Here is a 15,400-nt window from a genome sequence, read left to right on the forward strand (position 1 = left end):
GATTTGGATGTGTTCAGGAGCAGGTTATTTTCTCTACACCACACTGTCAGGTGTCCTCATCCTGGTAGGCGGACTCATCTCCTCCAGTGATACAGCCTACCACCGTGGTGTCATCCACGTACTACTCAACTCAACCATTATTTCTAAAGCACATTTAAAATGACAGCAGTAGACCAAAGTGCTGCACATAATAGAAAAATGGGCATTTTCTATTTTTCCATAATAGAAAAATGGGCACCAGCAACACCCTCATACTTAATGAAGGTGTTGCTTGTGTGGATAACGGTGCAGTCAGAGGTGTAGAGAGTGAAGAGCAGTGGGCTCAGCATGCAGTCTTGAGGTGCTGAGTGTGAGAGCTGTGGAAATGTGGGGGCCAATCCTGACTTTCTGTGAGCGAACTGACAAAAACTCCTTAATTCAAAGACAGGTGGAATGAGGTAGGGCTGTCACGATTAGGAATTTCTGGAGACGATTGTCAGACAAATAATTGCGATTGACGAATATATTGTCTATTTTTGTTTTTCCTTTTTCTCCCTTCTTTATATCTACTATCGTACTAAATACACAACTCTGGAAGAAGGTTTGGCTTCTGTGATGGAGAAACTGGAATGGTGCAACATTTTTATTTTTATCTTCATTTTACATACAGTCCCAACTTTTCTGATTTGTGGTGTTTCTGTTGCATTTCTGAAATTGTTTCTCCTCATCAGTCACGTTTTGTGCTTAAACACGACATTAAGCTCAAGATTGAACAAATAAAAACCTTTGGAAAATAACAGCTGTTAAAGTTCAGAGTTCTCACCTGCTTTTTGTGATCTGTGCATCTGAACATCACCACAGCTTCTCCACGTTCATTCATATATTCTCATTTTTAAATATGTTTTTAAAGATATTTGACCGTTTATGTCATCTGATGATCTCATAAATTCAGTATACGACGCGCACATTGTGTGAACAGGACAGTAACGGCAGAATCACACCTTTAGAGAAAGTTCTGAGAGAAGTAAAAGCAGCTCCACTTTTTTTTTTTTAACATGTTCACTCGGGTTAAAATCCTCTCGCTGCTTCGTGCTCGCTGTGTGCACTGATGGTTCTCAGACTGTAACATGTCGTGCCTACATTCAGGAATCTCCCTCACCCATCCCCTCCCTCCCTCGCAGTCTGCAGCCTGTTGACTCCGCGCGCGCACACAGACACACGCCGACAGCTCCTTCAAACTCTGCATTTTAGATGACTTTGAAGAACGTCAGTGTTTTAATCGGCCGTCTTATCCAAACGGCAGGACGGATCGCTCCTCAGCCTCCATGTTATTGTCCTGCCTTAAGACGAGAGCGAAACAGAGTGAGCAAGGCTGCAGCACAATGACGTCAGATTCTGAGTCGTTTTATGCTTTGTGGATAAAATAAATAATTCACGGTAATCGCGAATATGAAAAATAATCGGGAATATAAAAAATAATCGCGATTGACGATATTGTAATAATTGTGACTGCCCTAGAATGAGGCAGACTGAGGTTCAGCAATTTCTTTAAGTGGCCATGGGGGAGGTATTGAAGCTGAACAATAATCCACGAAGGGAAGATGGATGTAGTTGCCCTGCTGCTCAGGTGGCTCAGCATAGTGTGGAGGGCAGTGTTCATGGCATCCTCTGGTGACCTGTTGGCCTTGTAAGCAAATTGGTATGGGTCTTGGTGGGGTTAGGAAAGATATGATGTGACAGAGCCAGGAGATTCTGTGACATATGCACTTGACATATGACTTCCTGTTCCGGAGCACAGCGGTGTTCTGCTTGTATCTGTTAGCTGTTTGAACTGAGCTGTTTGAGGTTCTTTGAATTAACAGTCTTTTTCAAGACTTTTTACTTTTTTTTTACTTTTTAACCGTGCTCCAACGCCTAAGGAAGACCTCTAACGGTCGAAGCATCGCGACGAGCTCTTTTATCAGCTGGCCTTCATCAGCGTTGGCAGGCTAACTAGCTTGCTAACGCTTTCGTTTTTATTTTTGTTTTATTTTTTAGCACTGTTGTTGTGCTGCTCCACAGCTGCCTAGTGGATTTTTATTTATTTTAGCACTGTTGTCGTGCGGTTACCTGTGCTGCTCCACAGCCCTGTTCAGTGGATTTTTATTTTATTTTTAGCACTGTTGTCGTGTGTACCTGTGCTGCTCCACAGCCTGTTCCAGTGGATTTTTATTTTATTTTTTAGCACTGTTGTCGGTGTTACCTGTGCTGCTCCACAGCCTGTTCAGTGGATTTTTATTTTATTTTTTTAGCACTGTTGTCATGTGTTACCTGTGCTGCTCCACAGCCTGTTCAGTGGATTTTTATTTTATTTTAGCACTGTTGTCGTGGCGTTACCTGTGCTGCTCCACAGCCTGTTCAGTGGATTTTTATTTTTTTTTTTTAGCACTGTTGTAGTGTGTTACCTGTGCTGCTCCACAGCCTGTTCAGTGGATTTTTATTTTATTTTTTAGCACTGTTGTCATGTGTTACCTGTGCTGCTCCACAGCCTGTTCAGTGGATTTTTATTTTATTTTTAGCACTGTTGTCGTGCGTTACCTGTGCTGCTCCACAGCCTGTTCAGTGGAATTTTTATTTTATTTTTTAGCACTGTTGTCGTGCGTTACCTGTGCTGTTCCACAGCCTGTCCAGGGATTTTTATTTTATTTTTTACCACTGTTGTCGTGTGTACCTGTGCTGCTCCACAGCCTGTCCAGTGGATTTTTTTTATTTTTTTGGCACTGTTGTCGTGTGTTACCTGCGCTGCTCCACAGCCTGTTCAGTGGATTTTTGTTTTGTTTTTTGGCACTGTTGTCGTGCGTTACCTGTGCTGCTCCACAGCCTGTCCAGTGGATTTTTATTTTATTTTTTGCACTGTTGTCGTGCGTTACCTGTGCTGCTCCACAGCCTGTCCAGTGGATTTTGATTTTTATTTTTTTTTTTTTAGCACTGTTGTCGTGCGTTACCTGTGCTGCTCCACAGCCTGTCCAGTGGATTTTATTTTTTTTTTTTTATTTTATTTATTTATTTTTTTTAGCACTGTTGTCGTGCGTTACCTGTGCTGCTCCACAGCCTGTCCAGTGGATTTTTATTTTATTTTTTAGCACTGTTGTCGTGCGTTACCTGCTGCGGCTCCACAGCCTGTCCAGTGGATTTTTATTTATTTTTAGCACTGTTGTCGTGCGTTACCTGTGCTGCTCCACGCCTGTCCAGTGGATTTTGATTTTGATTTTTTTTTTTTTGGCGCTGTTGTCGTGCGTTGCTGTGCTGCTCCACAGCCTGTCCATGGGATTTTTGTTTAGCGCTGTTGTCGTGCGTTGCTGTGCTGCTCCACAGCCTGTCTAGTGGATTTTATTTTGTTTTAGCACTGTTGTCGTGCGTTGCCTGTGCCTGCTCCACAGCCTGTCCAGTGGATTTTTATTTTTATTTTATTTATTTGTTTAGCACTGTTGTTGTGCGTTACCTGTGCTGCTCCACAGCCTGTCTAGTGTATTTTATTTTGTTTTAGCACTGCTGTCGTGCTTACCTGTGCTGCTCCACAGCCTGTCCAGTGGATTTTGTTTTAGCACGTTGTCGTGCGTTGCCTGTCTGCTGCTCCACAGCCTGTCCAGTGGATTTTTTATTTTATTTTATTTTTTAAGCACTGTTGTTGTGCGGTACCTGTGCTGCTCCACAGCCTGTCTAGTGGATTTTTATTTTGTTTTAGCACTGCTGTCGTGCGTTACCTGTGCTGCTCCACAGCCTGTCCAGTGGATTTTTATTTTGTTTTAGCACTGTTGTCGTGCGTTGCCTGTGCTGCTCCACAGCCTGTCCAGTGGATTTTTATTTTATTTTATTTTTTAGCACTGTTGTTCGTGCGTTACCTGTGCTGCTCCACAGCCTGTCCAGTGGATTTTTATTTTTATTTTATTTTTAGCACTGTTTGTCGTGCGTTACCTGTGCTGCGCCACAGCCTGTCTAGTGGATTTTTATTTTGTTTTAGCACTGTTGTCGTGCGTTGCCTGTGCTGCTCCACAGCCTGTCCAGTGGATTTTTATTTTTATTTTATTTTTTTTAGCACTGTTGTTGTGCGTTACCTGTGCTGCTCCACAGCCTGTCTAGTGGATTTTTATTTTATTTTAGCACTGTTGGCGTGCGTTACCTGTGCTGCTCCACAGCCTGTCTAGTGTCGGATTCCCTGTTTGGGAATCCGCTAGCTTAGCGTAGCTACTAGCTCTTAGCCGTTTTAGCATGGCGGCTTCTCCTGTCTCTCCCGTACTTTTCTGCTCTGGGTGTGAAATGTTTAGTTATTCCTCGGCCTCTTTTAGCAGTAACGGTACATGTAATAAGTGCAGCTTATTCGTAGCTTTGGAGGCCAGGCTGGGCGAATTGGAGGCTCGGCTCCGCACCGTGGAAAATTCTACAGCTAGCCAGGCCCCTGTAGTCGGTGCGGACCAAGGTAGCTTAGCCGCCGTTAGTTCCCCCCTGGCAGACCCCGTGCAGTCGGGAAGGCAGGCTGACTGGGTGACTGTGAGGAGGAAGCGTAGCCCTAAACAGAAGCCCCGTGTACACCGTCAACCCGTTCACATCTCTAACCGTTTTTCCCCACTCGACGATACACTCGCCGAGGATCAAACTCTGGTTATTGGCGACTCTGTTTTGAGAAATGTGAAGTTAGCGACACCAGCAACCATTGTCAATTGTCTTCCGGGGGCCAGAGCAGGCGACATCGAAGGACATTTGAAATTGCTGGCTAAGGCTAAGCGTAAATTTGGTAAGATTGTAATTCACGTCGGCAGTAATGACACTCGGTTACGCCAATCGGAGGTCACTAAAATTAACATTGAATCGGTGTGTAACTTTGCAAAAACAATGTCGGACTCTGTTGTTTTCTCTGGGCCCCTCCCCAATCAGACCGGGAGTGACATGTTTAGCCGCATGTTCTCCTTGAATTGCTGGCTGTCTGAGTGGTGTCCAAAAATGAGGTGGGCTTCATTGATAATTGGCAAAGCTTCTGGGGAAAACCTGGTCTTGTTAGGAGAGACGGCATCCATCCCACTTTAGAGGGAGCAGCTCTCATTTCTAGAAATCTGGCCAATTTTTTGGGATCCTCCAAACTGTGACTGTCTAGCGTTGGGACCAGGAGGCAGAGCTGTGGTCTTATACACCTCTCTGCAGCTTCTCTCCCCCTGCCATCCCCCTATTACCCCATCCCCGTAGAGACGGTGCCTGCTCCCAGACCACCAATAACTAGCAAAAATCTATTTAAGCATAAAAATTCAAAAAGAAAAAATAATATAGCACCTTCAATTGCACCACAGACTAAAACAGTTAAATGTGGTCTATTAAACATTAGGTCTCTTTCTTCTAAGTCCCTGTTGGTAAATGATATAATAATTGATCAACGTATTGATTTATTCTGCCTAACAGAAACTTGGTTACAGCAGGATGAATATGTTAGTTTAAATGAGTCAACACCCCCGAGTCACACTAACTGTCAGAATGCTCGTAGCACGGGCCGGGGCGGAGGATTAGCAGCAATCTTCCATTCCAGCTTATTAATTAATCAAAAACCTAGACAGAGCTTTAATTCATTTGAAAGCTTGTCTCTTAGTCTTGTCCATCCAAATTGGAAGTCCCAAAAACCAGTTTTATTTGTTATTATCTATCGTCCACCTGGTCGTTACTGTGAGTTTCTCTGTGAATTTTCAGACCTTTTGTCTGACTTAGTGCTTAGCTCAGATAAGATAATTATAGTGGGCGATTTTAACATCCACACAGATGCTGAGAATGACAGCCTCAACACTGCATTTAATCTATTATTAGACTCTATCGGCTTTGCTCAAAAAGTAAATGAGTCCACCCACCACTTAATCATATTTTAGATCTTGTTCTGACTTATGGTATGGAAATAGAAGACTTAACAGTATTCCCTGAAAACTCCCTTTTGTCTGATCATTTTTTAATAACATTTACATTTACCCTGATGGACTACCCTGCAGTGGGGAATAAGTTTCATTACACTAGAAGTCTTTCAGAAAGCGCTGTAACTAGGTTTAAGGATATGATTCCTTCTTTATGTTCTCTAATGTCATATACCAACACAGAGCAGAGTAGCTACCTAAACTCTGTAAGGGAGTTAGAGTATCTTGTCAATAGTTTTACATCCTCATTGAAGACAACTTTGGATGCTGTAGCTCCTCTGAAAAAGAGAGCTTTAAATCAGAAGTGTCTGACTCCGTGGTATAACTCACAAACTCGTAGCTTAAAGCAGATAACCCGTAAGTTGGAGAGGAAATGGCGTCTCACTAATTTAGAAGATCTTCACTTAGCCTGGAAAAAGAGTTTGTTGCTCTATAAGAAAGCCCTTCGTGAAGCTAGGACATCTTTCTACTCATCACTAATTGAAGAAAATAAGAACAACCCCAGGTTTCTTTTCAGCACTGTAGCCAGGCTGACAAAGAGTCAGAGCTCTATTGAGCTGAGTATTCCATTAACTTTAACTAGTAATGACTTCATGACTTTCTTTGCTAACAAAATTTTGACTATTAGAGAAAAAATTACTCATAACCATCCCAAAGATGTATCGTTATCTTTGGCTGCTTTCAGTGATGCCGGTATTTGGTTAGACTCTTTCTCTCCGATTGTTCTGTCTGAGTTATTTTCATTAGTTACTTCATCCAAACCATCAACATGCTTATTAGACCCCATTCCTGCCAGGCTGCTCAAGGAAGTCCTACCATTATTTAATGCTTCAATCTTAAATATGATCAATCTATCTTTGTTAGTTGGTTATGTACCACAGGCCTTTAAGGTGGCAGTAATTAAACCATTACTTAAAAAGCCATCACTTGACCCAGCTATCTTAGCTAATTATAGGCCAATCTCCAACCTTCCTTTTCTCTCAAAGATTCTTGAGAGGGTAGTTGTAAAACAGCTAACTGATCACCTGCAGAGGAATGGTCTATTTGAAGAGTTTCAGTCAGGTTTTAGAATTCATCATAGTACAGAAACAGCATTAGTGAAGGTTACAAATGATCTTCTTATGGCTTCGGACAGTGGACTTATCTCTGTGCTTGTTCTGTTGGACCTCAGTGCTGCTTTTGATACTGTTGACCATAAATTTTATTACAGAGATTAGAGCATGTCATAGGTATTAAAGGCATTGCGCTGCGGTGGTTTGAATCATATTTGTCTAATAGATTACAGTTTGTTCATGTAAATGGGGAATCTTCTTCACAGACTAAAGTTAATTATGGAGTTCCACAAGGTTCTGTGCTAGGACCAATTTTATTCACTTTATACATGCTTCCCTTGGGCAGTATTATTAGACGGTATTGCTTAAATTTTCAATGTTACGCAGATGATACCCAGCTTTATCTATCCATGAAGCCAGAGGATACGCACCAATTAGCTAAACTGCAGGATTGTCTTACAGACATAAAGACATGGATGACCTCTAATTTCCTGCTTTTAAACTCAGATAAAACTGAAGTTATTGTACTTGGCCCCACAAATCTTAGAAGCATGGTGTCTAACCAGATCGTTACTCTGGATGGCATTTCCCTGATCTCTAGTAATACTGTGAGAAATCTTGGAGTTATTTTTGATCAGGATATGTCATTCAAGCGCATATTAAACAAATATGTAGGACTGCCTTTTTGCATTTACGCAATATCTCTAAAATCAGAAAGGTCTTGTCTCAGAGTGATGCTGAAAAACTAATTCATGCATTTATTTCCTCTAGGCTGGACTATTGTAATTCATTATTATCAGGTTGTCCTAAAAGTTCCCTAAAAAGCCTTCAGTTGGTTCAGAATGCTGCAGCTAGAGTACTGACGGGGACTAGCAGGAGAGAGCATATCTCACCCGTGTTGGCCTCCCTTCATTGGCTTCCTGTTAATGCTAGAATAGAATTTAAAATTCTTCTTCTTACTTATAAGGTTTTGAATAATCAGGTCCCATCTTATCTTAGGGACCTCGTAGTACCATATTACCCCATTAGAGCGCTTCGCTCTCAGACTGCGGGCTTACTTGTAGTTCCTAGGGTTTGTAAGAGTAGAATGGGAGGCAGAGCCTTCAGCTTTCAGGCTCCTCTCCTGTGGAACCAGCTCCCAATTCAGATCAGGGAGACAGATACCCTCTCTACTTTTAAGATTAGGCTTAAAACTTTCCTTTTCGCTCAGGCTTATAGTTAGGGCTGGATCGGGTGACCCTGGACCATCCCTTGGTTATGTTGCTTTAGACGTAGACTGTGTTTCATAATTATTGTATGGCCTTGCCTTGCAATGTGGAGCGCCTTGGGGCAACTGTTTGTTGTGATTTGGCGCTATACAAGAAAAAAGTTGATTGATTGAGTTGATTGACTTCTAACCAGTTTTTCAAAACACTTCATCACACCACTGGTGTGAGTGCAACAGGCCGGTAGTCACTGAGGGCTCTTTATGGAGGATTTCTTGGGGTAGGCGGACTATGGTGGAGCTCTTCAGGTATGAGGGGACAGCAGAATGTGTCAGGGACTGGTTGAAAATTTTGGTGAAAATCCCAGCAAGCTGGTCTGCACAGTCTTTCACACCCATCCAGACACACCGTTGGGACCTGTTGCTTTGCATTCCATCTTCTGTGTGTCCTTGTTTGTGAAGCAGTTCTCTTCAATGTAACAGTCCATGTATTTGTGGTTATATGGATAGTATGACATAAGAACAACTGTTACTCACTGAGTTCTGTGGTTCTGGTCATTTTGAGGAGTTACATGATTTCAATTATTTTATTTTTATATAGCACCAAATCACAACATACGAGGTCTGTCCAAAAAAGTAACGGACCTTTTTATTTTTTGCAAAAACTATATGGATTTGAATCACGTGTGATTGCATCAGCCAAGCTTGAACCTTCGTGCGCATGCGTGAGTTTTTTCACACCTGTCGGTTGCGTCATTCGCCTGTGGACAGGCTTTGAGTGAGCACTGGTCCACCCCTCTCATTGGAGGAGTGTTACAGCTGGTTTAAAGACCGCCCATAGTGGCTGAGAGTGCGCCGCGTTCCGAGCAGCGATCAACAGGCTCAAACGACCAGATCATTTCCAAATTGAATGCTGTGTTGATCCGGGACGTCGTCTGACTACCACAGAAATGGCAGAAGACGTGGACATCAAGACTTTTTCGGCACATTCCACTGTTACAGGAGTTTTTGTCATGGAAAGAGGAGCAGAGGAATGCGCCACCGTGCCACGACTGGCGCGGCACAAAACCACCTCCATGTTGGTCTCACAGGACAGCTTTCAGACAGCTTTTGGTGGCTTTTCAGTCACTATCTGAGAAATTGTGGATTAGCTGGACATGCCAGAACATGTCCTGTGAGGCTTCATCACGGCGTTGCTTTGCGCCATGCGGCTCCGTCCCGACGCGCGAATTCCTGTGGTTTTGTCCAGCGCCATTCGTGGCTCTGTGGCGCATTCCTCCGCTCCTCTTTCCATGACAAAAACTCCTGTAACAGTGGAAAGTGCCAAAAAAGTCTTGATGTCCACGTCTTCTGCCATTTCTGTGGTAGTCAGATGACGTCCCAGATCAACACAGCGTTCAGTTTGGAAATGATCTGGTCATTTGAGCTCTCAGCCGCTGTGGGCGGTCTTTAAACCGGCTGTAACACTCCTCAATCTGTGTGATCCCCATAAAATCATCCCTGAAAGCCATCTGAATTTAGCGAATGGTGTCCACCTGGCTGTCTCTCAACAGTTTCTGGAAAAATTTGATGCAGCAAAGCTCCAAATCATTCAGACATTTCTCTGACAATGAAAATCCGACGAGGGGGGTGGACCAGTGCTCACTCAAAGCCTGCTCACAGGCGAATGACGCAATCGACAGGCGTGAAAAAACTCACGCATGCGCACGAAGGTTCAAGCTTGGCTGATGCAAGCACACGTGATTCAAATCCATATAGTTTTTGAAAAAAATAAAAAGGTCCGTTACTTTTTGGACAGACCTCGTAAGTCGCCCCAAAGAGCTTCACAAGGAAAAGGTCTAACCTTACCAACCTCCGTGCAAGCACATAGGCAACAGTGGGAAAGGAAATACTCCTTCAGCCTTTTTTGAGGAAAAAACCTCAAGCAGACCAAACTCAGAGAGCTGACCCACTGCTTAGGCCATTCTAACAAAAACAAAGGTCAAATTAACAAAGTACAACAAAGAATCAAACATAAACATAAATATAACTATTTTTAAGAGCTGAAGAACTATTGCATAGTATAGTCTGGTCATGAAATTGAGATTTTAACCACCTATTGGCCAAACTGAATTGATGTAGACTCCAAATCTGCATTATTATTATTATTATCATCAGTATTAGTAGCAGTAGTGGTAGTTGTAGCATGGTGGCTTAGTGGTTAGCATGTGTGCCAGTGGGGTTGCTTTGCATGTGCTCCAGCTTCCTCCCACTTCTAAAAGATGTGCATGTTATGAGAATTGATGATTCTAAATTGAAGACTGAGAAAGAGATTTTTTTTTTTTTTTTTTGTAATTTAAGAATGCACCTTTATTTACATCACACCCAAAATACATTTTTTAAAATATATTTTTTAACCTGTCCTTGTCATGTTTGGCATCCCTCTTCCTGGCAGAAAAACCTCAGAAATGGGAGTGCCAAGCTGCCATTTTGAACTAACAACAGAATATGTCCCACACACATCACTAAAATTGTCCACATTGTCTGTGAGTTCATAAAACCTAGAGTTCCACCTGGTACAAGTATAATAGTCTTTTCATCATTAAATCAGGGTGAACTGACCCCTGACCTGTAACACAGTTTATTTGTGTATTCCAGATGGCCACCTTGGCAAGCTGACAAAGCAGGTTGCTTAAAACATGTAAAGTAATTTTCCTTGCACATATTTGGGACCAAAAATAAACACGTACACGATAAAGGTCAACCCAAACCCTTGAAACTACCTACCCAACAACCTAAACACACACACACAGGGAGAGAGAGAGAGACAGAGAGATCCAGACTTGGTAAATCATTTGTCCTAGTTGAATAATTTGTTTAAATCAGTGTTGCTTCTGGACCAGATTAACATAAGACTTCTTTTCTTTTCTTTTTTTTTCACAGTAACGTTTTAAGTGGTATTTGTGAATATAACTCAGTATTGTAGCACTTGACAAGGTTTTCCTAAAGCAATCTCATTCCCATGTGGTTATAATCAGCTATTAATGAATGATGGTTCTTGATGAAGTGCTGTCTGAGGGATCGAAGATCACGGGAGTTCAGCTTTCATGCATGTGATAATGTGAATGATTGTGTAGAGTTGTATCAGTGCCACATAGCCTGCAAACTGAAGGTGTTGTTGTGAAAGTGTTGGAACACGGACCCACAACAGGGGGCGCAAATGAACGGACAATGGAGGAAGTCAAATAGCACTTTTACTGTTGTGAAATAAGCACAACAAGCACGACAGAGCACAATAGAAAATAATAAAGTCAATTCACAAAGGTGTCATGTGGGCAGGCTCGAAGATAGAAGACGTCTGTCCAAAGCAGAACCGGAACCACACGATTTCCTCCGCCACCGAACCCCGGGGATACTGGAGCCACCAAGTCCTGAACTCCCAGGTGGCCACTGCCTCCGCTTGTCGGATCTGGTACTGCAACCACTGTCAAAACACAAGCAACAAAGTCACTGTCTGAAAGACAACAGCTGAGTTCGTTACCTCCTCGGTAGAACGATATCTCGGCAAAGAGGTGGAGATGACGTCTTGCTGATATACCGATGCAGATCAGATGAGTGGTGACAGCTGTCATAGGTGATGAGTGTCAGCTGTCACCCCGGCTGCTCCTGTGAGGCGGCAGCGCCCTCTGGTGCCTGGAGCCCGCACTCCAGGCAGGGTGCCCTCTGGTGGTGGTGGGCCAGCAGTACCTCCTCTTCAGTGGCCCACACAACAGGACCCCCCCCTCAACGGGCGCCTCCTGGCGCCCGACCACGCTTGTCCGGGTGGCGGCGGTAGAAATCGGCCAGGAGGGCCGGGTCCAGGATGAAGCTCCTCTTCACCCAGGAGCGTTCTTCGGGTCCGTACCCCTCCCAGTCCACCAAATACTGGAAGCCCCGGCCCATCCTACGGACATCTAAGAGCCGGCGCACAGTCCAAGCCGGCTCGCCATCGATGATCCGGGCAGGAGGTGGTGCCGGACCCGGAGTACAGAGGGGTGAGGAGTGATGTGGCTTAATCCGGGACACATGGAAAACGGGATGGATCCGCAGTGAGGCCGGAAGCTGAAGCCTCACCGCGGCTGGACTGATGACCTTGAGGATTTTAAATGGGCCGATGTACCGATCCTGCAGTTTTGGGGAGACCACTTGGAGGGGGATGTCCTTTGTTGACAACCACACTTCCTGCCCTGGCCGATACGCAGGGGCCGGGGTCCGCCGACGGTCTGCATGGGGTTTCGTCCTCATCCGGGCCCTCAGCAAAGCAGAACGGGTGGCACACCACACCCGACGGCACTTCCGTAGGTGGGCCTGGACGAGGCACACCGACCTCTCCCTCAACCACAGGAAACAAGGGAGGCTGGTACCCCAGACACACCTCAAAAGGTGAGAGGCCGGTGGCTGACGACACCTGGCTGTTATGGGCATACTCGATCCAGGCCAAATGGGTACTCCAGGCCGCCGGGTGCGCGGCCGTCATGCAACGCAGGGCCTGTTCCACCTCCTGATTGGCCCGTTCTGCTTGCCCGTTGGTCTGGGGATGGTACCCCGGATGAGAGACTCACCGTGGCCCCCAGTTCCCAGCAGAAGCTCCTCCAGACTTGCGAGGAGAACTGGGGACCGCGATCAGAGACAATGTCTGTTGGAATCCCATGCAGCCGGACGATGTGGTGGACCAGGAGGTCCGCTGTCTCCTGGGCCGTCGGGAGCTTCGGGAGGGCCACGAAGTGGGCCGTCTTGGAGAATCGGTCCACTATCGTGAGGATGGTGGTGTTGCCCTGGGATGGTGGGAGGCCCGTGACAAAATCCAGGCCGATGTGGGACCAGGGGCGATGAGGCACGGGCAGCGGCTGGAGCAGTCCCGAAGCCCTGCGATGATCAGCCTTGCCCCTGGCGTAGGTGGTGCAGGCCTGGATATAGTCCCAGACGTCGGCCTCTAGGAACGCCCACCAGAAGCGCTGCCGGACAACTGCCACGGTTCTTCGCACCCCTGGATGACAGGAGAGCTTGGAGCTGTGACAGAAGTCCAGGACTGCAGCCCTAGCCTCTGGTGGGACGTAGCGTCTGTTCTTCGGTCCAGTTCTGGGGTCCGGGCTTCGTGCCAGGGCCTCCCGGACGGTTCTCTCTACGTCCCAGGTGAGGGTGGCCACGATAGTGGACTCCGGGATGATGGGTTCCGGTGGATCCGACAACTCCGTTTTGACTTCATCTTCATGTACCCGGGACAAGGCATCCGATCTCTGGTTTTTGGTCCCGGGACGGTAGGTGATCTGGAAGTCAAAACGGCCGAAGAACAGTGACCAGCGGGCTTGCCTGGGGTTCAGCCGCTTGGCGGTCCTGATATACTCCAGGTTCCGGTGGTCAGTGAAAACCGTGAATGGCACGGACGTTCCCTCCAACAGATGTCTCCACTCTTCTAGAGCCTCTTTCACCGCAAGGAGTTCTCGATTGCCGACGTCATAGTTCCGTTCGGCCGGGGTCAACCTGCGGGAAAAATAGGCACACGGGTGAAGGACCTTATCGGTCCTCCCGCTCTGGGAAAGCACAGCTCCTATCCCTGAGTCCGAGGCATCCACTTCAACCACTAACTGGCGACTAGGATCGGGCTGCACCAGAACGGGTGCAGACGAGAAGCGCCGTTTCAACTCCTTGAACGCGGCATCGCAACGATCTGACCAGGTGAAGGGGACTTTTGGTGAGGTCAGGGCTGTCAGGGGGCTAACTACCTGACTGTAGCCCTTAATGAACCTCCTGTAGAAATTAGCAAAGCCGAGGAACTGTTGCAGCTTCCTACGGCTGGTGGGTTGGGGCCAGTCTCTCACCGCCACGACCTTGGCCGGATCAGGAACGACGGAGTTAGGGGAGATGATAAACCCCAAGAAGGACAAAGAAGTGCGGTGGAACTCGCACTTCTCGCCCTTAACAAACAGCCGGTTCTCTAACAACCGCTGCAGGACCTGACGTACATGCTGGACATGGGTCTCAGGATCCGGAGAAAAGATGAGAATATCGTCCAGATATACGAAGACGAATCGGTGCAGGAAGTCCCGCAAGACGTCGTTAACCAAGGCTTGGAACGTCGCGGGGGCGTTGGTAAGGCCGAACGGCATGACCAGGTACTCAAAGTGACCTAATGGGGTGTTGAATGCCGTCTTCCATTCGTCTCCCTTCCGGATCCGAACCAGGTGATACGCATTTCTAAGATCCAGCTTAGTAAAGATTTTGGCTCCATGCAGGGGGGTGAACACGGAATCTAATAATGGCAACGGCCATCGGTTGCGAACCGTAATCTCATTCAGCCCCCTGTAATCAATACATGGACGAAGTCCGCCATCTTTCTTGCCCACAAAAAAGAAACCTGCCCCCATCGGGGAGGTGGAGTTCCGGATCAGCCCGGCAGCTAATGAGTCCCGGATGTAGGTCTCCATTGATTCGCGCTCAGGTCGTGAGAGGTTGTACAGCCTGCTGGACGGGAACTCAGCGCCTGGAACCAAATCAATGGCACAATCGTACGGACGGTGCGGGGGAAGGGTGAGTGCCAGATCCTTGCTGAAGACGTCAGCAAGATCGTGGTACTCAACCGGCACTGCCGTCAGATTGGGAGGGACTTTGACCTCCTCCTTAGCCTGGGAACCGGGAGGAACAGAGGATCCTAAACACACCCGATGGCAGGTTTCGCTCCACTGAACCACCACCCCAGATGGCCAATCGATCCGGGGATTGTGCTTTAACATCCATGGGATGCCCAAAATCACGCGGGAGGTAGAAGGAGTTACAAAAAACTCAATCTCCTCCCGGTGGTTTCCAGACACCACCAGAGTTACTGGTTGTGTCTCCACGGATCAGCCTTCCCATTTTGGCCCTGTGCGTTTCCCTAACAACGTCAACGGGGGAGCTGTTGCCCCACAAAGCGCTGCGGCTGTGGAGCGTGGGGAGGGCAGCCCCTTTTCGAACCCGGAAGGGAGAGGGGCGGCGCGTATCCGGTCACGTCCTTCGCCTCGCTCCTGACGGCGTTCCTCTAACCGATTGTCTAATCATATAACGAGATCAATAAGCCCGTCCAAATCTCGCGGTTCGTCCTTAGCCACCAGGTGCTCCTTCAGGACCAACGATAGTCCGTTTACGAAGGCGGCATGGAGGGCAGTGCTATTCCAGCCGGACCTCGCAGTGGTGATGCGGAAGTCGACTGCATAGGCAGCTGCGCTCCGGCGCCCCTGTCTCATTGACAG

The sequence above is a fragment of the Thalassophryne amazonica genome, chromosome 5 (genome assembly GCF_902500255.1).
Source record: "Thalassophryne amazonica chromosome 5, fThaAma1.1, whole genome shotgun sequence".
NCBI classification, from domain to species: Eukaryota; Metazoa; Chordata; class Actinopteri; order Batrachoidiformes; family Batrachoididae; genus Thalassophryne; species Thalassophryne amazonica.